Source organism: Rattus norvegicus, chromosome 5, assembly GCF_021556685.1.
Source record: "Rattus norvegicus strain SHRSP/BbbUtx chromosome 5, alternate assembly SHRSP_T2T, whole genome shotgun sequence".
In the NCBI taxonomy this organism is placed as follows: domain Eukaryota; kingdom Metazoa; phylum Chordata; class Mammalia; order Rodentia; family Muridae; genus Rattus; species Rattus norvegicus.
In genome coordinates, this window is record NC_141538.1 from 98,689,270 (window position 1) to 98,712,762 (window position 23,493).

At 35.0% G+C, this 23,493-nt stretch overlaps 1 long non-coding RNA gene across 1 annotated transcript in view; it reads right to left on the minus strand.

Annotated features, from left to right (window-relative positions):
- Positions 1-23,493, minus strand: part of LOC102555405 (uncharacterized) — a 49,503-nt gene that overhangs the window by 18,940 nt on the left and 7,070 nt on the right. Inside the window, exon 2 of the long non-coding RNA XR_015620268.1 lies at positions 716-983. This is a non-coding gene — a long non-coding RNA (uncharacterized LOC102555405). The remainder of the gene's footprint in view (positions 1-715; positions 984-23,493) is intronic.

A 23,493-nucleotide genomic window follows, 5' to 3' on the forward strand; every position in this document is an offset into this window, starting at 1 on the left:
CTGTGCTATCTTCTCTGTTCCTATATTTGAAGTAGTTAATCAAGATTACTTATTATTTTAGTGTATGGGAGTTAGTTTAAAATATTCAGATACTTCTAATACTTCAGAATATTTAGCATACTGACACTACCATATAATATACCACCATGTAACTTGGGTATTTATGCCACACTCTTTTCAGTCAATAAAGACAATAATACACATTATGCTCTAATTGTTATGCATTCTTTCTTATAGTTTGATGTATACAAAAGCAAATACTTGTTTAGAATCATTTTTATTGTATCCTTTTTGTTTATTATATTTTACATGTTCACTTTATATTCGGTTCACTGCCTCCCTCCTGGTAGACACATCCCATAACATTCTGCCATGCCTCTCTCCCTTTCCTCTAAGTGCGTAGGGTCCCCCTGGTTAGCCCCTAACCGGGCATATCAAGTCTCTGCAAGACTAGGCATATTCTTGTCCACTGAGGCCAGACAATGTCGCCCAGCTAGACAAACATTTCCCACATACAGGCAACAACTTTTGGGATAGCTACCCCTCCTCCAATTGCTTGGAACCCACATGAAGACCAAGCTGCCCATCTGCTGTGTGGGTGTTGGAGGCCTAGGTACAACTCCTGGGATGTTTTTGGTTGGTAGTTCAGTCTCTGAGAGCCCAAAGGGTTTGGGTCAGTTAACTCTGTTGATAGTCCACCTTTTTTTCCCCTTACCTCTTTTTGTGTACCTGTTTTTTGTCCTTTTGTTTGTTTGTCTTTACTTCAATTTTACTTCATCATTTTGTTTTATTTTTTACAAATCATTAGAAAAAGAAGACTTTTACATCATAAAACACTTAACAGTTCCAGGAGAGTCACCAGGTCTATTCTTCATGTTGAGTGACTTCATTATGAAATACAGTCCAATGATGTAAGCAGTAGGTTTACAATGATTTTGTAATCACACTTCGAAGAAATGAGTTTTTTTAAAAAAAGCTATTATCTGTAAAATAGAACAGAAAGAACCAAATGATCATTTTGTCCAAGTGGTATTTTTTCTATATTTGAAGATAATCAAGACTGAGAATAAATTGTAATTCTCTGTTTATAAATATTTACCAAATCTTGTTTCTCTCATAGACTTTTAAAGACACGTTGAAACTAATAAATTTTTAATGACTTTAATGCACAATGTCAGTAATAACAAACCACATTCTATTTGATGAAATGCCATCCTAAAAGTAAAATTTAGTCCCTATATGTAAAGTAAGCAAGGAAGTTAATTGTCTATTCTTATTCTTGCTCCTCTTCTTCCTCTCGCTTTTTTCTAAAAGAATCTCTTACTCCCAAAAGATCTGAAATAGAGAATAAACAAAACTGGAAAAGTGAAGAAATAAAAGCCAAGAGAGAAAAGAAAGAGAATTACATCTATATCATGAACAAATAAAACTATGCAGGCTGAAACACTTCATAGCAGCCTACACCAAGACAACTAAAACTGATTGAAAATGTCTCCCACTGGGCAGGACCTGAGGCTCCTATTCTGCAGGAGGATTGTTAACAGTTCACTCCCCTGGAGCAATCCATGCCATCCCAAATGCTATGTATCTAAGTTAATATACACATGTACAATAGATTCAAAATATCTTTCAGATGTAAGAGAGAACATGCCAATTTTTTCTTCCTGAGTCAGGCTACCACTTTCAGGATGATTATTTCTGGTTCTAATTTTGATCCTTACCAATTAATGTGCCAATTTCACAATTTAATTATTTTACTCAATGATGCAGTTGGTTGACATCTAGGCCACCTGGGTGCTTCTATTTTGCATTTTGTATAATAACAAAATTCAGGTTTTCAGCTTAAGATTATAGAGTTGATATATAAATTAATTAATATCTAAAACTTACACTCTAGAAACTAACAATGGTAAGACGTAACCAGAACAGACATGGACAATACTATTCTTTGTATGTACAATATTGTAAGTAAATTAAGCTGGTGATGATTGCTATCTCGGGTTCTGCTACTCCGTGTGGGAAAACATAATATTCTGATACCATTCCTGGAAAAGCAATCCTAAACAGTTATTACCTACTCACTGCCAAGTGAATATGGTTAATTTCTTATGGCCAAGTTGGTGGCTGACCTCATCAGGCCAAAGTATAAGCTGGACAGTAACAATCTGGTTTAAGTAAAAATTGCCCTGCATGAAAAAGAGAACTGTTAGGAACAGCAGTTCTCCCTTGGAATTCAACCTATAATGTGACTAAAGGATCATTTGTCTAATAGTAAGGACAAAATGGTATACAATTCACTATCAGAAAAAAATAATACCAGTAAAGAAACAAAAATACACTGAGCTAAAACCAAGAGTCCTGTCATTGGCCCAGGTCAGACTTCCTTGGATTTGAATACTTTACCAAGTCATAAACTATATGTTTTCAGGCCATCTATATTTTCTGTTTCTTTTATTTACATGCTAACTTGTGATAAACTATTTATTAGAGATGATGAACTGAGTCTCTAATTTATCTTCACTGAACACACGGTAACATGTACAAACACACGCACACACACACACGCACACACGCACACACACATGCACAGAGAGAGAGAGAGAGAGAGAGAGAGAGAGAGAGAGAGAGAGAGAGACTAAAAATATAAAGGTGGGAGTAGAAAATCATGTTCTGATGTTTGTATTTTTGTTTTTGTTTGTTTTTAGTTATTGTTCTCATATGTTAAAAAATACATTATCAGAGAGAAACATAGACACAAAATTTTTGTTGAATTATAAAATATAAAAATTCTTAGTTTCTGCCTAATGCTTATAACATGAATAGGGAGATATTGTACAGAATTTATATTTTTATATTAGCACACCCTGTTGTTTGGAACATTCTGCTCTTGTGGGGCTAATCAAAAAGTATTATTAGTAAGGAGCCGAATAGTAGAGATAATTAGTCAAGGATTATATTTAATAGACATTCATTTCATTTAGATCTGTTAAGTGTATATAATTTGTGAGATGCTGTGATAATAGAAAACAAGATAAGTTGAATATAAGCAGAGATGAATTTTTAACAAACAAAAGAGCCTGAATTTTAATGAGAATTAAATGAGTGACTAATTCCATTGGAAGCTGATGCAATTCTGCTAATATAGTCTGGTGTTGAATGTAGAAAGTTTATAAAACTAAGTGGGAGTTTCCAATTAACTCAGTAAGTGCCAGAGCTTCAGATCTGTGAACACAGTCATTGCTACTGTGCTGAAGTGAAATTACAATTAACTTCGGAGGCCACAATGAAATTATGTTTTATGATTAGCTTACAGTTTGTTTCAAACTATAACATCTAAGAAATACTGTGCACTTACTCAGAAATATTTCTTAATTTTCCAACATGAACTTAATAATGCTCTGGCCTTTGATAGTGATACGAGACAATATTATCTCTAGCATTAGTTTCATACAAGAAGAGTAGATTAGAATTTCTGATAATATAATCAGTACTTACTGTAAGTGTGTCAGGTCATTAGTATTTACATTTTAAAATCGATTTCAGAAACATTGTATAATTTTTAAAGCAATAATGGTGTTTCCTTGTATATTTTAACACACTTTTCTTATATTTTCAAAAACATGCTGGCCATTTATTGAATTATTAATATGCCATATATCAAACATTGGGATATACTATCGTATTATCATGATGAAGACCCATGTACAAACAAGTGAGGTTTTTTGGTGGAAAAAATACTAGTGTAAGGCAGGTAAGATGATAAAGTCTAAAGATGGAACTCCAAGCCAAAGTTGGCATATCTTACTCTATTTTTATTCATGCCATGGCTTAGAGCAGTGGTTGTCAATCTTCCTAGTGCTATGCATCTTTAATATAGTTCTTCATGTTGTGGTGACCCCTCCAACCAAAATAAAAATCCTCCTAGTTTTGCCTACTTCATAACTGTGATTTTGCTACCTCTATGAAGCATACTGTAAATATCAGTGTTTTCCAACGATCTTAGTTGACCCCTGTAAAAGGGTCTTTTGACCACTCAAAGGTGTTGTGACCCACAGATTGAAAGCCACTAGCTTAGTGAAATGTTGTCTTTAAACTGTATAATATTATTTCATTTATGTGAATAAATATGATTTTGTAATATGTGACAGTTGATTTATCAATTCTACTTATAAAATTAATATAGAAGAAATCTTCAACAAAAATTTAAAAACTTAATCAACGCTATTATTTTGACCCAATAAAATGATTCTATAGACATTAGAAGAGAGTTGGACAAAGACTCCACATTTCCAGAAAATTCAATTTATTGCCAAAAATGAATGAGACACAAAACTCAAGCGGAAGTTTTAAAATTAAGCATCAGCTATATGTTCATGCCCATTTAGTTGAATTCTTTATCCCTCTCTATCTTGTAGCAATATTTATGAAATGCTTTTAAACCTTTAAGGGTCAAGCATCATTGCAGAAAGATGTGAAATAAGGGAAGGCCCTAAGGTTTGATAGCTCATCCCTACTTCCTGTCTTTTTCCTGATTCTTGTCTGCAAATCAGTGCAGTCAGACATTTCATCTCATAGATCTGTGCCTACCTCAGCATGATTGCTTATATCCTTTCAAATTCTGGACCAAATTAAAGCTTTGCTCCATTAAATTTGTTTTGATTCTTATGGTGATAACAGTAAAAGAAACAAAAGCCAACTAAGTACTACAAAATTTTTGTATGAAGGAGTAGGGCACTTGCAGTGATACAGCAGACTATGTGATACTTTGGTCTCTTGAAAAAATGTTTAGAGAAGAAATGTGGAAGCCCATGTAAATTTAAGCATGAAGGAGAGTTTAGTTAGATACTGTGGTGATCATGTAAAAGATCAGAATGGTGGAAGAAAAGAGAATAGTAAAGGGCTTGTTAAGTGGATTTTAGCAATGAACAAGAACTCTGATATCAAGTAGACTAGGGATAGTTCTGTAAAACTATTTTGGCAAAGAATGTGGTGACATTTGATACTAGTCAAATTTATAGATTCAGTCAAACTAGGGATTTAGTGAAGTGGAATTCAAAAGAAATGGGGCAATTTATTGGAGAAGTGAATTTCAAATCAGGATAGTATTCAGGCTGTGTCATCATTTCTGCTCAGTGTTTTTCTCTCTATCTGCAATGAAAGAGAACAATTAACGAAGCATAAAGATATGAAAATACCTCTGATAGGACCTCGATGAGCTAGGTCCAGAAAAACTGTAATTAATCCCTGTAAAATGCCAACAACTGCTTTCTATGAGGCAGTAAGAATAGTGTCTGAATGTCAGATACCAAAACTCATCCAACACTAACTGTAAAGCCGCAAACTCATATAAAAAAGAAAAACGTGTTCTGAGAATACAATTTATTGGGTAGTTTGATTGAAAAAGATGGAATGAATGAAGGACTGAAAGAAAGGAAGAAGGAGGGAGGGAGGGAGAAAACTGTTTTGGAAAGTGCTTTCTCAGGTTCATCCCCAAGGCCCTTCTAGCTTTGTTCCTATGAAGATAGCCTACATCTTGTTTTGAGAGCATAACTGAGCAAAATCATCCACGTGGTACTGATTTTATAGTCACTCAAGATGTGAAAGCAATGGCTTAATGGGATCTTGTACCAAGGGTCTAGGGAGCTGCTGAGACCTAGCAATGTATGGTCCTAAGAAGCAATCATTTGTAGCTGTGATATTAAAGCAACAGAGACAACAGGAGGTTGGAGATGACAGTGCCATGGACCATATGCTAAGGAAAGCTGTGAGCACAGGGTGATAATGGTACGAAATAGAAGTTCTGCATTTTCCAGACTACAAAGTTTGGATTATATGGCTTTATAAGGTTTTGGAGCCTGGATAATTCAACCAAAATCTCCAGATTTTGACCATGTAGAAGAAATTAGTATTTGCTTCACCCGATTTCAAGTTGGTCTTTGGTTCTATAATATTTTCATGTTATACTCATTTTCTTCTCCTTTAAAATGAGAATATTTACTCTTCGTCATTGTATGCTGCCAGTGTGTAATTTGTTTTTATTTTAAAAATTACTGGAGCTTGCAGTTAAGAGATTGCTTTGAGTCTCTGAAGAGACTTTCAACTTTAAAACAGTATTAGAGCTGTTAACACAAATGAGGATTTTTCATGTTAAAAAGATTATATTCATTCTCATTAGCTGTAAATAGTTTTATGGGACTGAACTGGGGGCAGAATATAATTTGAATACAAAATATTCTTTCTATGTTCTCATTTGCAAACTTGGTTCCCAAATGGTGGCGCTGTTTTTGAAAGTTTCACCACGTTATTTGTTTACTTTACATCCCGATTGTAGCAACCCTCCCTCCTCTCCTCCCAATCTCTCTCTTTCCTTTTTCCTCCAGGACAGGACAGAACAACCTCCTGTCCTTTTCCTGTCCTTTCCCTGGAAATCAACCAGCCCTGGCTTATTTAGGGACAGCAAGACAAGGAGCATCCTCTTTCACTGAGACTAGGCAAAGCAGCCCAGTTAGGTAAAAGGTTCATATGGCAGGTAATGTTGTCAGACACAGCCCCTGCTCCAACTTTAGCAGTAACAGATAATGACTCAGCTGTAAAACAGCTGTATGTGTAAGACGTAAGTTCATCTGATTGCTTATTTCTGGTTGGTAGCTAAGACTTCATGAGCACCCATAGGCTTAGGTTAGTTGACATACAGGTTCCCTTTCAGTGTCTTTGAGAACTCTGTCTCATCCCCCCGCCCCCCCCCCCCCGTCTTCCACTGGACTCTCCAAGCTCCACTCAATGTTTAGCAATAGTTTCCAACAGTCACTAAGTAAAACACCTCTGACAACATTTATGCTAGACTTATGTCTGCAAGTATAACAGAATATCATCAAAATAGTCAGCGGGTGGGCTCCCTCTCATGGCAAGGGTCTCAAACTAGGCCAGTCATTGGTTAGCCCTTCCATCAAATTGTGCTACCCCTATAGACAGAAAAAATGGGGTCTAAGGTTTTGTGGCTGGGTTGCTATACAAATCCCTCCTTTGGAAATCTTGCCTGTTAATAGATATGGCCAGTTCAGTCTCCATATTCCCCATCTTTTAGGTCACCCTCATAGATTACGGGGAACTTCCATTGCATTAGATTTCTAGCTCTTCCCAGAGATGCTCCACTACAAATCTCCTAGAATACTGCCCTTCTGTCCTGATCCAACACCATCCCTCAAGTTACTACGCCCACCTTTCCCACACCCGGACTCCTCCTTCCATCTATCCCGACATCGAATCAATTTACCCTTCTCAGTAAGATATGTGTGCTCTCATTTGGGTTCCCCTTGTTATTTAGTTTCTTTGGGTCTGTGATTTATAGCAAGGTTATCCTGCATTTCATGACTAATATCCACTTATAAGAGAGTACATAGAATCTTTGCCTTTCTAAGTCTGGGTTGGCTCACTCAAGATAACATTTTCTAGTGAATAAATAACAAATAGTCTACAAATTTTATGATGTAGTTGTTTTTAATGACTGAGCAATAATCCATTGTTTAAATGTACTTTATTTTCTATATCTACACTTCACTCGAGGGATGTCTAGATTGCTTCCAATTACTGGCTAATATGAATAAAGCAATATGAACACACTTGAGTAAGTATCTTTATGATATGTTGGAGCTTCTTTTGGGTATATGTCTAGAAGGGATCTAACTTAGTCATGAAGTATAGCAATTTCCAATTTTCTGAGGAACCACCAAAGTAGACAAGTTTGATCCTCACCAGCAATGGAGAAGTGTTTCCCTTGCTTCAGGGTCTTGACAGCATGTATATTTGAAAGATTGATCTTGACAATTCTGAGAAATTTTGAATAGCTGAAAAGCACTTAAATGAATGTTCAAAATCCTCATTCAACAGGCAAATTCACATGAAAACAACTCTGAGATTCCACCTCACACCAATGAGAATAGTGAAGATCAAAAACTCAGGAAACAGCAGATGTTGGCAACAATGTAGAGAAAGAGGAACACTCCTCCATTGTTGGGATTACAAGCTGTACAGTCACTCTGGAAATCAGTCTGTCAGTTCCTCAGGAAATTGGACATAGTGCTACCTGAAGACCCAGCTATACCACTCTTGGGCATATACCCAAAATAAGCTCCAACATATAACAAAGAGACATGCTGCGTTCTGTTCAAAGCAGGCTTTTTTATAATAGCTCAAAGCTGGAAAGAACCCACATCCTTCAAAAGAGGAATGGATACGGAAAATGTAGAACATTTACACAAAATAGTACTACTAAGCTATTAAAACCAATGACTTCATAAAATTTTTAGGCAAATGTATGGAACAAGAAAATATCATGCTCAGGAAGATAAGTCAGTCACAAAAGAATATACATGGTACACATGCGCTGATAAGTGGATATTATCCCTTAAGATGGGAATATGTATAATACAATTCACAGACCACATGTAGCTCAAGAAGAAGGAAGACCAAAGTGTGGATCCTTTAGTCCTTTTTAAAATGGCAAGAAAGTACTCATGGGAGGAGATATGGAGACAAAATATATAGCAGAGAATGAAGGAAAGTCCATCCAGAGACTGACCCACCTGGGAATCCATTCCATATACAGGCACCAAACCCAAACACTAACACAGACGCCAACAAGTCCTTGCTTACTGGAGCATGATATGGATATTTCTTGAGAAATTGAAGCAGAGCCCTTTTGTTACAGATGAGAATGCTTGTAGCTAACCATTGGACTGAGCAAAGTGATCCACTATATATACAAACTGAAAAAAAGTCATTGATCATCTCACTTGAAGTTGAGTATGCCTTTAATACAGTCTACACCCTTTGATAATGAAAATACTGGAGATAATAAGTTTAAGTTTCCCATATCTAAACACAGAAAAGGCAACATACTGCAAGTAGATAGCCAACATCAAATTAAATGGAACGAAACTTAAAGAATTTCCACTAAAATAATAGACAAAAAAGGATGTCCAATCTAGCCATTTGTATTCAATATAGTACTTTATATTTTTACCTAGAATAGGACAACCAAGGGGGAGCAAGGGAATTAAAAATTGAAATGGAAGAAACTAAAGTTTGCTATTCTCAGATGATGTAAGGATATTAAAAATGCCCTGAGAAATTCTATTAGGGAACTTTATAACTACTGCTAAGTGGCTGGATACAAAATTAACAAATGAATAAATAAATAAATATTGCTTTCTTATATAAAAATTATAAACAGACATAAAGTATCAAAGTATTATTTGTAATAAGCAAGTAAAAGACCTGTATGACAAAACTACAAGTCTCTCAATAAAGACATGGAGGAAGATATCAGAAGATAGAAAAATCTCCCATACTCATGGTCCAGAAGAATAACATAGTAAAAATGGGCATATTACCACAAACAATCTGCAGATTCAATAAATCCCATACAAATTCCAAAGAATTTCTTTATACACTTTAGAAGTTTTAAGGAATAAATCCTTGCTGGGAGAACAGAGTCACAGAGGGAAGGTCTCTTCATTAAATAAAATAGACCTACTTCCTGCTCTTAGTCTACTTCATAGCTCTAAACAGAATGGAAAGAACAACTTTATACTATTTCCATACATACACCATATATTCCCTATTGTAGTAGTCTATAACCCATGAACTGTAAGACACTCTTTTAAATGAAATTTGTCAGATATTTGATCATAGAAATAACAAAACATTTTAACATACCACTACACATTTCATGTTATTTGATATTGTTTTACATAATTGTCATGTCATCTCATTTTAAAGTCAATTAAAACAATATCTATGTTTCATTTTTACCTCATAAAGTACATGTTAAATAATGTTGGTCCAGCATATTCATCCAAAAGTATGAGGCTTAATTCTTCTACTTTTCTTAGCTATTTATGCCTTCTTATTTTGTATGTAGTAGGTGGTTCATGAAAGTTGTTTGAATTAGAAAATAAGTTGCTATGGAAAAGAGTTTCATGGTACATATTGTGTTGTATAGCAGGGGAGGAAAGAAAACAGTTTAAAAATTAACAGCCTCCTGGTGGATTCACACTTTTTTCCTCTATTGGATATTTTATTTACATTCAAAATATCCAATTTCTGGGTTTCTCCTCCAGAAACCCCCAATGCTATTCCCCCTGCCTCTGCTTCTATGAGTATGTTCCCCAACCCACCCACCCACTCGCTCCTAACATTCTGCCCTGGCACTCCCCTACACTAGGGCATTGAGTCGTCACAAGACCAAAGGCCTTCCCTCCCATTGATGTCAAACAATGCCATCCTCTACTACATAATGAGTGGGAGCCATGAGTCACTCCATGTGTACTCTTTGTTTCGTAGTTTATTCTCTGAGAGCTCTGGGGTATCTGGATGGTTGATATTGTTGTTCTTCCTATGATAAATATTTTCGATTCAATAATCTGGAGCCAACTGGTGAAGATGACGAAGCAAGCTTTGGGGTTCTCCATAATTCTAAACAAAATAATTGATATTGCAAAATCACCAGAACAAAATTTGTAAAGTTATTGTATTATATGTAGTATCTTCAGAATTTTATTACCACATACTTTAATTTATAAAATAAAACATGATTCATTTCTTATTTTTTTATGTTGATAATGGTTGATGGAAGAGAATTCCCAAATTATATGTCAAATCATATGAAGGAAATTAATTTTTCAAGTCAATATAATATATGTTACACAAACTGTTGCAATTCATGGCATGAAAATTTGTGGTTCATTTATGAGGCATGTGGGAAGCCTCTAGACTAATCGATTAAGCACCTCCATATTCCTTGTACAATGCCCAGTCTGTAAATTTTCTGTTTCTCTTCTGTTTCATCTTCCTTGTCTTTTTATCTGCTTTACTTGCATTATAGTTCTATAGTTAATCCTGCAGTGTTCAGTCTTCTCAGATCACATACATTAAAATGTAGATGTCTAGCAAATGATCTATGTAGTTATTTGTGAGTGTTTTTTGCTGTGGTAATACAACCAACAAATTTGCCACAACAGTAGAAAAAGTTATAGGCTGCGATTGTGGCAAATGGTGGAGATAGCAAACATACTCTGCTTAATTATTGCCATTGCTTTTTTATCACTAATTCCAGACAAAGTTGCCATCAAGACAGTATTTTGAATAGCTGAATTATAGTTAAATATGACTATAATCTTTACTTAAAATTTTATAATATTAAGACTCTTTATGTGACATCTTAAAAGTGACTCTTAGGCAATTTTAGAAACAAAATGTTATTTTATTTTAAAGTGATACCTTGAAAAGGTTAAATTTAATTAAAAACCTGATCCCAAATCTTTGGTCAGAAAAACCAAGAGACTTTACTAGCAGCATTTTGAAAATAACATCTACACACACAACTAACAGATTCTAATATTATAGTCTTAAAAGGGGGGATTATTATTTTATTGAGTCTTTGACAATTACAAAGATCATAAATGATGTGAGAGGGTAGAGAGATTAAGCTAACTTTTTGTAGATGACATGACTCTCAGCAAAGTTATTGTAAAAGTCAGTTGCTTACTCTTTAAATAACAATAGGTGTGTGGGACAGATAGCATCTGGGCTCTGATAATTGCTCAGATTGGAAGTTGCTAATGTATATGTCGATAATTGACTTTAGTCTTTAAGTATGACTTAAAGTACCTCCACTCCAGGCTGTGTTTTGTCACTTTTCTACACAAATCATGTGTACATGAAACTTGATGCATCACAGAGAAGTTGAATGTGATGAACTATGAAAAGATTCTCAGAGGCTAATTCTAAAACTCCATTTATTCTTTGTGTGTTCCTCATTAGACTAATGATTTTGTCAACTGTTTTCCATCTATGAATTGCTACTATAACATAGTACATGGGCATATAAAAATGGTCATCATGTTAACATCTCCTCAGTGAGAGAAGATGAGCCTAACCCTCAGGAATGCGTAAGCCTGCCAGGGGTTTGGGGGAACATCCTCTTGGAGACAAAGTGGAAGAGGAATGGCATGAGGAACTGTGGGAAGGCCAAGCAGGAGGGGGTCAATAACTGGACTATAAAAGTAAAAGTAATAGAAAATATTTAATATGGAAGTATCAAAAAGCTAGAAATAAGCTTCATATTAATATCTGATGTAATTAACATTAAAATAAAAAAGCAAATGGAATCTCTACATATAAATAGATATCAATTAACTATCTCAAAATATCACTAATCTAAAGACAATTTATAAGAAATATATTGTTAAATTATATTAGAACAAATAGATGAGATGAATTTATTGTTTCCTAATTCATAATCCATAGTTATACAGATGAAATTGAAAGGATAGACATGAGAGAGAGAGAGAGAGAGAGAGAGAGAGAGAGAGAGAGAGAGAGAGACTGTCTCTGATAAGGATGGAAAGATACACTATTCTATAAGTATAAAGGATCAGTACAGTATTGTGTCTACTTAACAGAATAATAGTAGCAGTTTCCCTCTTTCAGTCTATTTCCTGCCTCACCACAGATCTCACCTTGCGGAGAAGGCTTCAAGTCCAATTATAAAATGGTGGTTCCTTCATGACATTGATGCAGGTATCACACCAGTGTTAATGTCATTCCAGTCTGGACATTAATGAAACTCGGTGTTCACAGATGAATGAGATTGATGACTATTTTCTCTTCTAGTCTCTTGCTGAGAAACTTCCAGGTAACCAGTAATGATGATGCTTCTAAAAATCACTTGATTTCCCCAAGTTCTGTCACTAAAGTATATGGTATCTAAAGAAATGCATCCTCATTTTCAAGGACTTGGAGGTATTTAAGAGTTTTGGTAATAATTCATAATAACATTTGGGTCTGTGAAAATTCTCCAGAGAACAAATCTAAAAGTAATAATGCATTTCTGCCACTTGGCATTTTGTTAGCTTGTGGTGCACAGTAGAGACATTATTACCTCATTGTAGGGTAACCTCACAGCAACTGTTTTTTACATACATGAATGTATGTGTTTTAAGAAGGTTTCCCATGCCATTCCCAAAAGTTCTTAGTTTTAGTCACCCCCTGTATTTCCTCAGTTACTCTGTCTTCCATCTTCCACCCTACGTAATCTTGCAGTCTAGTATTTCTTCTTTACCCTTTATAACACTGTGTTCTATCTGTCATAACTTGAAGAATGCCTAACAACCTACACAGTCTCTTACAAATATTTGGACCTCTGTGGCTATTAACGAAACTCTTATATCTGAGTATTCAAGTCATGCATCTACCAATGAGAGGAAACATGTGGTTTATATCTTTCTTAAACTGGAATACCTTAGTCAGAGTGATTGTATCCATATACATATATTTAGGTAAAAGTTTCATATGTATTTTTCTTTTCTCAATAGCTAAATAATATTCCAAACTTTTTGGAGATTCAATGTAATTTCAATAAACTTTCCTATTGAGTTCATCAAATGTGTTAGACAAATAGTCTTAATTTTCATATGAAAACATAAAAATCCCAACAGAACCAGTGCAAACTAAGCAATAAAACAAAGATAGAGTAATAAAAACACGTAGTATTGCATAAAATGTTGATCAATGTAATTAATCTGAAGAATCACACACAAAGTCATACAAATACAGGTACTTGATTTAAAAAAAAGTTAGCAATGAACATTGAAGAAAAAAATATTTTTAAAAATGATGGTAATCAAATTCAGTTTGCACAACAAGAAGGAAGCTTGATCCTTATTTCATCCTGCACAACTAGAAAGGGAACTAGAGCCTCAACACAAGACCTGAGAGCCTTCATATAACAGAAGAGAAAATAGTAAATAGAATTGAATGTCTTGGCATATAAAAAGACTTCCAGGATAAAAACTTAGTAGTGTAGACACTAATATTAACAAATAATAAAGGAAAATGTACAATTCTAAATTGTTTTTACAGAACAAAGAGCATCGATCTTTGAGTGAAGAGGAAGGATACCAACTTAGAAAGTATATTTAGCAGTTACATAAATAGCAGAGAATGCAAACAAAGAATATATAAATAACTCACAAATGAAAATAAAGGAATCAATCTAATCAAAAAACATGGCACTGAAGTTTAGAGTGCCCTTAAACACTAAATCCAAGTGACTAATGTATTTTAAAATAAAACAAGGAGTTAGTAGAATTTATTGATTATATGTTCAATATTTTTACACAATTAAAAAATTCCTTTCATCCTTTTCTTGTTCCAACTATTCACATGTAACTTCATTATTTCTTTGAAATCTTGACTTCATTTTATTTGTTTCTTCATATATTCTTCATACATATACATATGTATATGTATATATACATACACACACATATATATACACACATATATACACATATGTATATACATACAGGCCTACAGGAATATATATATATATATATATATATATATCAGGTGGTAAGGTCATAATGCTATATGTATGTATTGCATAGTGTTATCTGTAGGCATATGAATCCAGTGCTTACTATTCTATCTCACAGATATAATTTGCTCAGCCATAATCATTGTTGTTCTATTCACAATGGATAGAAACAGAAATAAGTAAATGTCCTTCAATTTAAAAATGAATAATTAAAAACCCACTATAGAATATTATTCAGCTGAAAGAAATGAAACTACCACACTCCTGAGAACCCAGAGTCACCAAATCCTTTCTGCCCACATTCCTGACCCAAGAGGAAATCACCTAGTGCCATCTGTGCCCCCTAGGCACGTGGACATAGAGGCAATCAGGGGCAGGACCCTTTGGGTTTCTGCCTGCTTCAAGAGCTGAAAGCCAGTCTCTGTACCAAGATAAGGCTGAAAGAAAACAGATCTACAGGAGTACTGATACACAGGCCTACAGGAGGGCCAAGCCACTTTTAGAGTCAGTAAGACAAGCCAACACCAGAGACAACCTGATGGCAAGAGGCAAGTGCAGGAACCTAAGCAAAAGAAACCAAAAATAATTGGAATCTTCAGAGACCAGTTCTCCCACCAAAGTAAATACTGGATATCCAAACACACCAGAAAAGCAAGATTTATATGTAAAATCAAATTTTGTAATGATGGTGGAGGGAGGATGTTAAGAAGGACATAACTCCTTTAAAGAAATATATGACATCACAAGTAAACAAATAGAAGTGCTTAAAGGGGAAACTCAAAAATCCCTTAATGAATCCCTTAAAGACATACAGAAAAACACAACCGAACAGGTGAAGGAATAAAACAAAACCATCGAGGATTTAAAAGTGGAAATAGAAGCAAGTACAAAGAGAGACAAACCTGGAGCTAGAAAACCTAAGGGAGAGATCAGGAATCATAGATACAAGCATTACCAACAGGATACAAGAGATAGAAGAGAGAGTCTCAGGGACAGAAGATACCATAGAAAACATCGACACAACCATCAAAGATAAAATAAAATACAAAAAGCTCATCGTAGAAAACCACCACGAACTCCAGGGCACAATGAGAAGATCAAAGCTAGGGATAATAAATATAGAAGAGAGTGAAGACTCCCAACTTAATGAGCCAGTAAATATCTTCAACAAAATTTTACAAGAAAACTTCCCTAAACTAATGAAAGAGATGCCCATAAACATACAATACACCTACAGAGCTCCAAATAGATTGGACCATAAAAGAAAGTCCTCCTGTCACATAATAGTCAAAACACCAAATGCACAAAACAAAGAAAGACTATTAAAAGAAGGGAAAATGGTCAAGTAAGAAATAAAGGCAGACCTATCAGATTACATCAGACTTCTCACCAGAGACTATGAAAGCCAGAAGATCCAGGGCAGATGTCATATAGACCTTAAGAGAACACAAATGCAGCCCAGGCTACTACATTCACCAAAAGTCTAAATTAACATAGATGGAGAAATCAAGATATTCCATGACAAAACCAAATTTACACAATATCTTTGTACAAATCAAGCTCTACAAAGAATAATAGATGGAAAGCTCCAACACAGAGAAGAAAACTATACCCTAGAAAAAGCAAGAAAGTAATCTCTTTGCAACAATACCAAAATAAGTGAGACACAAAAACATAATTCCACCTCAAACAACAATAATAAGAAGCAAAATCACTATTCTGTAATATCTCTTAATATCGATGGAATCAATTCCCAATAAAATTGGTAAAAGATAGATTAACAGACTAGATACGTAAGGAGGACCCAGCATATTCCTACATACAGGAAACACAGCTCAAAGACAGAGACAGACACTACCTCAGAATAAAAGGCTGAAAACAACTTTCCAAAAAAATGGTCTGAAGAAACAAGCTTGGAGGAGCCATTCTAATATCAAATAAAATCGACTAAAAGTTATCAGAAAAAGATAAGGAAGGACAGTTCATATTCGTCAAATGGGTTGGGGTCGAGCGCTTGCCTAGCAAGCGCAAGGCCCTGGGTTCGGTCCCCAGCTCCGAAAAAAAAATTCATATTCATCAAAGAAAAAATCCAACAAGATGTATTCTCAATTCTAAATATCTATGCTCCAAATGCAAGGGCATCTATATTCATAAAAGAAACCTTATTAAAGTTCAAAGCACACATTGCACCTCATAAAATAATAGTAGGAGATTTCAACACCCCACTCTCATCAATAAACAGATCATGGAAACAGAAGTTAAACAAAGATATAGAGAAACTAAGAGAAGTTATGAACCAAATGGACTTAACAGGTATTTATAGGACATTTCATCCTAACACAAAAGAATACACTTTCTTCTTAGCACCTCACAGTACCTTCTCCAAAACTGAGAATATACTCAGTCACAAAACTGGCTTCAACAGGTACAAGAGAATTGAATAAATCCCATGTGTCCTATCAGATCACCAGGGACTAAGGCTGGTCTTCAATAACAATAACAAAAGAATGCCCACATATACATGCAAGTGGAATAATGCTCTACTCAATGATAACTTGGTCAAGGAAGTAATAAAGAAATAAAGACTTTTTAGAATTTAATGAAAATGAGGTTACAACATACAAAAAATTATGAGACACAATCAAAGCTGTGCTATGAGGACAACCCATAGCTCTGAGTGCCTGAAAAAAGGAACAGGAGAGATCATACATCAGCAGCTTGACAACACACTTAAAGCTCAAGAACAAAAAGAAGCAAATACACCCAGGAGGAATAAAAGGCAGGAAATAATCAAAGATGGGCCTATAATCAACAAAGTGGAAACAAAAAGGACTATATAAAGAATCAACAAAACCAAGAGCTGATTCTTTCAGAAAATCAGCAATATAGATAAGCCCTTAGCCAAACTAACCGGAGGGCACAGGGAGTGTACCCAAATTAACAAAATCAGAAATGAAAAGTGAGATATAACAACAGGATCTGAGGAAATTCAAAAAATCATCAGATCCTACTACAAAAGCTTGTATTCAACAAAACTGGAATATCTGGAGGAAATGGACAATTTTTGAGACAAATACCAGGAACAAAAGTTAAGTCATGAAAATATAAACAATCTAAACAACTCCATAACTCCTAAAGAAATAGAAGCAATTATTAAAAATCTCCCAACCAAAAAGAGTCCAGTACCCGATGGGTTTAGTGCAGAATTCTATCAGATCTTCATAGAAGACTTCATAGCAATACTGTCCAAACTATTCCACAGAATAGAAACAGAAGGAGCACTAAAAAATTCCTTCTACAAAGCCATAATTACTCTTATACCTAAACTAAACAAAGACCCAACAAAGCAAGAGACCATCAGACCAATTTCCCTTATGAATATCGATACAAGCATACTGAACTAAATTTTTGCAAACAGAATCCAAGAACATCAAAACAATCATCCACCATGATCAAGTAGGCTTCATCCCAGGTATGCAGGGATGGTTCAAAATTTGGAAAACCATCAATGTAATCCAATATGTAAACAAACTCAAAGATAAAAACCACATGATCATTTCATTAGATGCAGAGAAAGCATTTGGCAAAACACTTTATCCAACACTCCTTCATGATAAAAGTCCTGAAAAGAATTGGAATCCAAGGCCCATACCTAAACATAGTAAAAGCCATATGCAGAAAACTAGGAGTTAATATTAAACTAAATGGAGAGAAACTTGAAGCAATCCCACTAAAATCAGGGGGTAGATATGGCTGTCCACTTTCTCCCTACTTATTCAATATTGTTCTTGAAGTCCTAGCCAGAGCAATCAGACAACAAAAGGAAGTCAACGGGATAGAAATTAGAAAGGAAGAAGTCAAAATATCAGTTTTCAGATGCTACAGTAGTATAATTAAGTGGTCCCAAAAGTTCCACTAGAGAACTACTAAGCTGATAAACAACTTCAACAAAGTGGCGGGATAAATTTTGACTCAAAGAAATCAGTAACCTTCCTCTACTCAAAGGATAAACAAGCTAAGAAAGATATTATGGAAATGACACAATTCATAATAGTCCCAAATAATATGAAATACCTTGGTGTGACTTTAACCAAGCAAGTGAAGATCTGTATGACAAGTACTTCAAGTATCTGGAAAAAGAAATCAAAGAAGATATCAGAAGATGGAAAGAAATCCCATGCTCATGGATTGGCAGAATTAATATAGTAAATTCGCCGTTTTACAAAAAGCAATCTACAGATTGAATGCATTCCCCATCAACATTCCAACTCAATTCTTCATAGTGTTAGACAAAAGAATTCGCAAATTAATTTGGAGTAACAAAAATACAACAAACCAGGATATCAAAAACTATATTCAACAACAAAAGAACTTCAGGGGAATCATCATCTGTGACCTCAAAAGATGTATTACAGAGCAATAATGATAAAAACTGTATAGTATTGGTACAGAGACAGGCAGGTAGATGAGTGGAATAGAAATGAAGACCCAGAAATGAACCCACACACCTATGATCACTTGAATTTTGACAAAGGAACAAAAACCATCCAATGGATAAAAGGTAGCATTTTCAACAAATTGTGCTGGTTCAGCTTGCAGACAGCATGTAGAAAAATGCAAATCAACCAATTCTTATTGCACTGTATAAAGCTTAAGTCCAAGTGGATCAAGGACCTCCACATCAAACCAGATACACTCTAACTAATAGAAGAAGTTTGTGGAAGAGTCTTGATCACATGGTCACTGGGGAAAATTCCCTCAACAAAACACCAATGGCTTATGCTGTAAGATCAAGAATCATTAAATGGGACCTCATAAAACTGCAAAGCTTCTGTAAGACAAAGGAAACTGTAATTAGGACCAAACATCAACCAACAGTTTGGGAAAAGATCTATACCAATCCTACATTTGATAGAGGGTTAATATCCAAAATATACAAAGAAATCAAGATGTTAGACTCCAGAGGGCCAAATAACCCTATTAAAAATGGGGTACAGAGCTAAACAAATAATTCTCAGGTGAAGAATATTGAATGGCTGAGAATTATCTAAAGAAATACTCAATATTCTTAGTCATCAGGGAAATGCAAATCAAAACAAAAGTGAGATTCTGCCTCACACTAGTCAGAATGGGTAAGATAAAAAACTCAGTTGACATCAGATGCTGACAAGACTGTGGAGAAAGAGAAGCAGCCCTCCTCCATTGTTGGTGGGATTGCAAACTAATACAACCACTCTGGACATCAGTCAGGAGATTCCTCAGAAAATTGGACATTGCACTACTTGAGGACCCAGCTATACTTCTCCTAGACATATACCCAAAAGATGCTCCAACATACAACAAAGACATGTGCTTCAATATGTTCACAGCATCCTTATTTATAGTAGCCAGAAGCTAGAAAGAACCCAGATACCATTCAACAGAGGAAAGCATACAGAAAATATGGTACATCTTCACAATGGATGAAGTTACTACTCAGCTATCAAAAATAGTCACTTAATGAATTTCATTTACAAATGGATTGAACTAGAAAATCTCATCCTAAGTGAAGTAATCCAATCACAGAAAAAACACACATGGTATGCATTCACTGATAAGTGGATATTAGCCCAAAACATCAAATTGTCCAAGACACAATTCACAGACTACATGAAGCTCAAGAAGGATGACCAAAGTGAGAATCCTTCACTCCTTCTTAAAAAGTGGAACCAAAATATTCACAGGAAAGGGTATGGAGGCAAATTTCAGAGCAGAGACTGAAGGAATGGCCAATCAGAGCCTGCCTCACAAGTGGCACATTATATATATACACACACACTCATATATATATATATATATATATATATATATATATATACACTCATATATATATACACACACACATACATATATATACGAGTGTATATGTAAAATCTCCACCAAAACTAGATAAGATTGATGAGGTTAAGAAGGGCATGCTGGCAGGAACCAGATGTAGATTTCTTCTGAGAAACACAGCCAGAGGATGTCAAATACAGAGGCAAATGCGAGCAGCAAACCTTTGAACTCAGAACGGGACTCCCGTTGGAGGAGTTAGAAAAAGGATTGAAAGAGCTGAAGGGGCTTGCAAGCCCATAAGAACAACACTGCCAACCAACCAGAGCTTCGAGGGACTAAACCACTAGCCAAAAATATACCTATACTGGCCTATGACTCCATCTGTGCATGTAGCAGAGGATGGCCTTGTGCACCAAAGGAAGGGGAAGTCCTTGGTTTTGACAAGTTTGGACCTCCAGTGTAAGGATATGTTGGGGGAGGTGTCGGGAACGGGTAGTGGTTTGGGAGAATACCCTTGTAGAAGAAGGGGAGGGGAAGGGGATAGGGGGCATATGGACAGGAAACCAGGGAAAGGAATAACATTTGAAATGTAAGTAAAGAAATATAAAAAAATAAAGAAATTATACCATTACTTTTGCAGGTAAATGGGTGGAACTAGAAAAGAACAGATTGAGAGGAGTAAGATATCTGCAAACAGACAAATGGTGCATATCCTTTCTTATCTGAATTCCACAACAAACATGATGGCTGCAAGTAGAAATTGAAAGATATGTTATGAACAGGTATTAAAAATTAGAATCTAGAGTTAGCAGTTTATATAAAAAGACTATTAATTGTATTTTGACTTTTGTCAATATTGAATACAAAATATTTCATCTGCTCTTTATCCCATAGATATTTAAATTGATCATGTGAGTTTAGTACTAGATATATTATGAAGAATGTTGAGCCAAATAGACAACATTTGTCTCATCTAAAAATGTTTCAGAAATGATCAGTGGTATTACATTTTTCCATCAGTGAGAACTGGGATTCTTAGATGTGCGCTGGTGACTGAGCACCTCCAGAGTGGTTGTAATAAAATGTATTGATGTCAGAGAAATGTTCAAGTATCTCAAAGTTTAGGTGCTGTAATCATCTACATATGTAGTTTCATTAGACATTAGCTTGTGGGGAGATATTTAAAGTAAAATGGACCATAAACTTCTGATCTCATTTTATGGGTGTCTTGAGTACAAGATATCGGATTTCTTTCTTTATGTACAAGGCCAGGTGAAGATGAAAATTTTCACCTGCAAGCCCAGGGAATGGCCTTGTTAAGAGGGTTTAGTTTTTAAGGAAAAAAAATAGTCATTAAGGAGTCAGACTGGGGATATTATCACATTAAATAATGTATATGTCAATATGCAACAATGACATGTTTGTGCTTAATAATATATGTATTATCACATATGTAGATGTGATCATATAAGTGTGTGTGTGTGTGTGTGTGAGAGAGAGAGAGAGAGAGAGAGAGAGAGAGAGAGAGAGAGAGAGCAACATCTCTAACAACTAGGACTAGAGCTCTTGAGTCTCTAAGACTCTATGTTGTTATAAGACTTACATTGTTATGTTACCTGGTTTTAGGATGTTGGTTTTGCAGCCTAAAGAGCTTATATTTAGTTTATTACAATTGGTTTAGGAAAGACGATGAAGCATTTGGCTGAGTTTATTTCTATGCAGTGATTTCATATGTAATCAATAGTACATAACAACGATTCGAATTATAACAGTATTGGATGAAAAGAACTAAATATATTCCTGCATATCCAAAGTTTTATTTTTTCCATTCCTGCAGTTGCGATGAGTTCACAGCATACATACTCATACTCAAAACATTTTTCTTTCAAAGACTCCTCATCTGATTCATATCCATCACAGTGGTTAAACCCATTACACAATCATTACAGTTGGTAGCAACAGTCCCATTGTAAGTAGGTTTGTTTTGCAGAATTTTGAATGAGGCAACAAAACAAAGTCTTCCCTGGAGGGTAGATGTAATTGCTTCTTAGCTATTTTGTAGTAAATCACGCTACTTAGGATTCAAGTCCTCATGGAAAATTCATACAATTTCAATATGGAAGTAATTATCATTCTACAAAGTAGTTTACACAATATATCTGTGTATAGGCAAAAGTGATGCCATCTCATTAAGCTTAAGGTGGTTAAAAGCATGAGCTATCAAAGTAACTGTTTCATCCATTGTGGGCTGCACTGCCAGCATCCCATTTGCCCTCTACTTCCCTGGGCTTCTCACCTAGTCCTGTTATCTGATCCCCACAAGCAATCTCCTGGCAAAGACTCAGCTCAGATTGATAATTCTCTCGTCTGTTTCTCAACACGTCCTCAGTTCTCCTCAATTTGTTCAGTGGCAGATCATTCCCATGTTGAATACAAACATCAAAAGAATGTGTATATATATATATATATATATATACATATATATGAATCGTACTTTTGTATAATATACATCCATTTTAAAAGTAACTGAATATGAAATAGAAATAGACATTGGTGATATTCTAAGTTGTGTCCATTTACACACTATCCATCAACCAGATTACATGATTTTTTTTCTTCTCTAACAGTATAAGGCAATTGTGTGATATTATTGACCTTGGGAGAACATGGGACATAGCCTACCAATGTAATATATTAATACTAGATATGGTCTTATATAGAATTTGAAGGCAACTCAAGAAATTCAAAAATCATTTTGTTCAAAAGCTGCTACTTCAGGAAAAAAATTATATAACTTGAACAATTTATTCAGACTCCCTGAGATCCAAAGAGAAGGAAATATATGACATACTCAAGATGTCACAGAAATGTATGTGGTTCAGTGACTTACTTTAACATACATCCTGTACCTATAATTATCCTATAAATGACAATGGTCATAAACAATGTGTAAGACAGGGAGAACAGAAATATATAGAGTGCAAACAATACACTTGAATTTTGAGAAGCAGTTCACAGATGTTTTATTGTTACAAGTATTAACCTTTCTCCTTTTATGCCTATTACTTTCTATTTGGCCTATTATTAATTTCAAGTGTCCTCCATTGAAATAAAAACATCTGCAAAGACAGAATTACAACGAACTCTCAGTAGGAATAATCAAATATATCCAGTTAGGACAGTTTTTCTTTTCTTTTTCGAATTGTTACAGTAAGACGGTGGTGCAAACTACAGAAGATGCAAAGGAGCATCACAGAGAAGTGGATGGAAAGATTTAAGTCCCAGAAGGTGCGGAT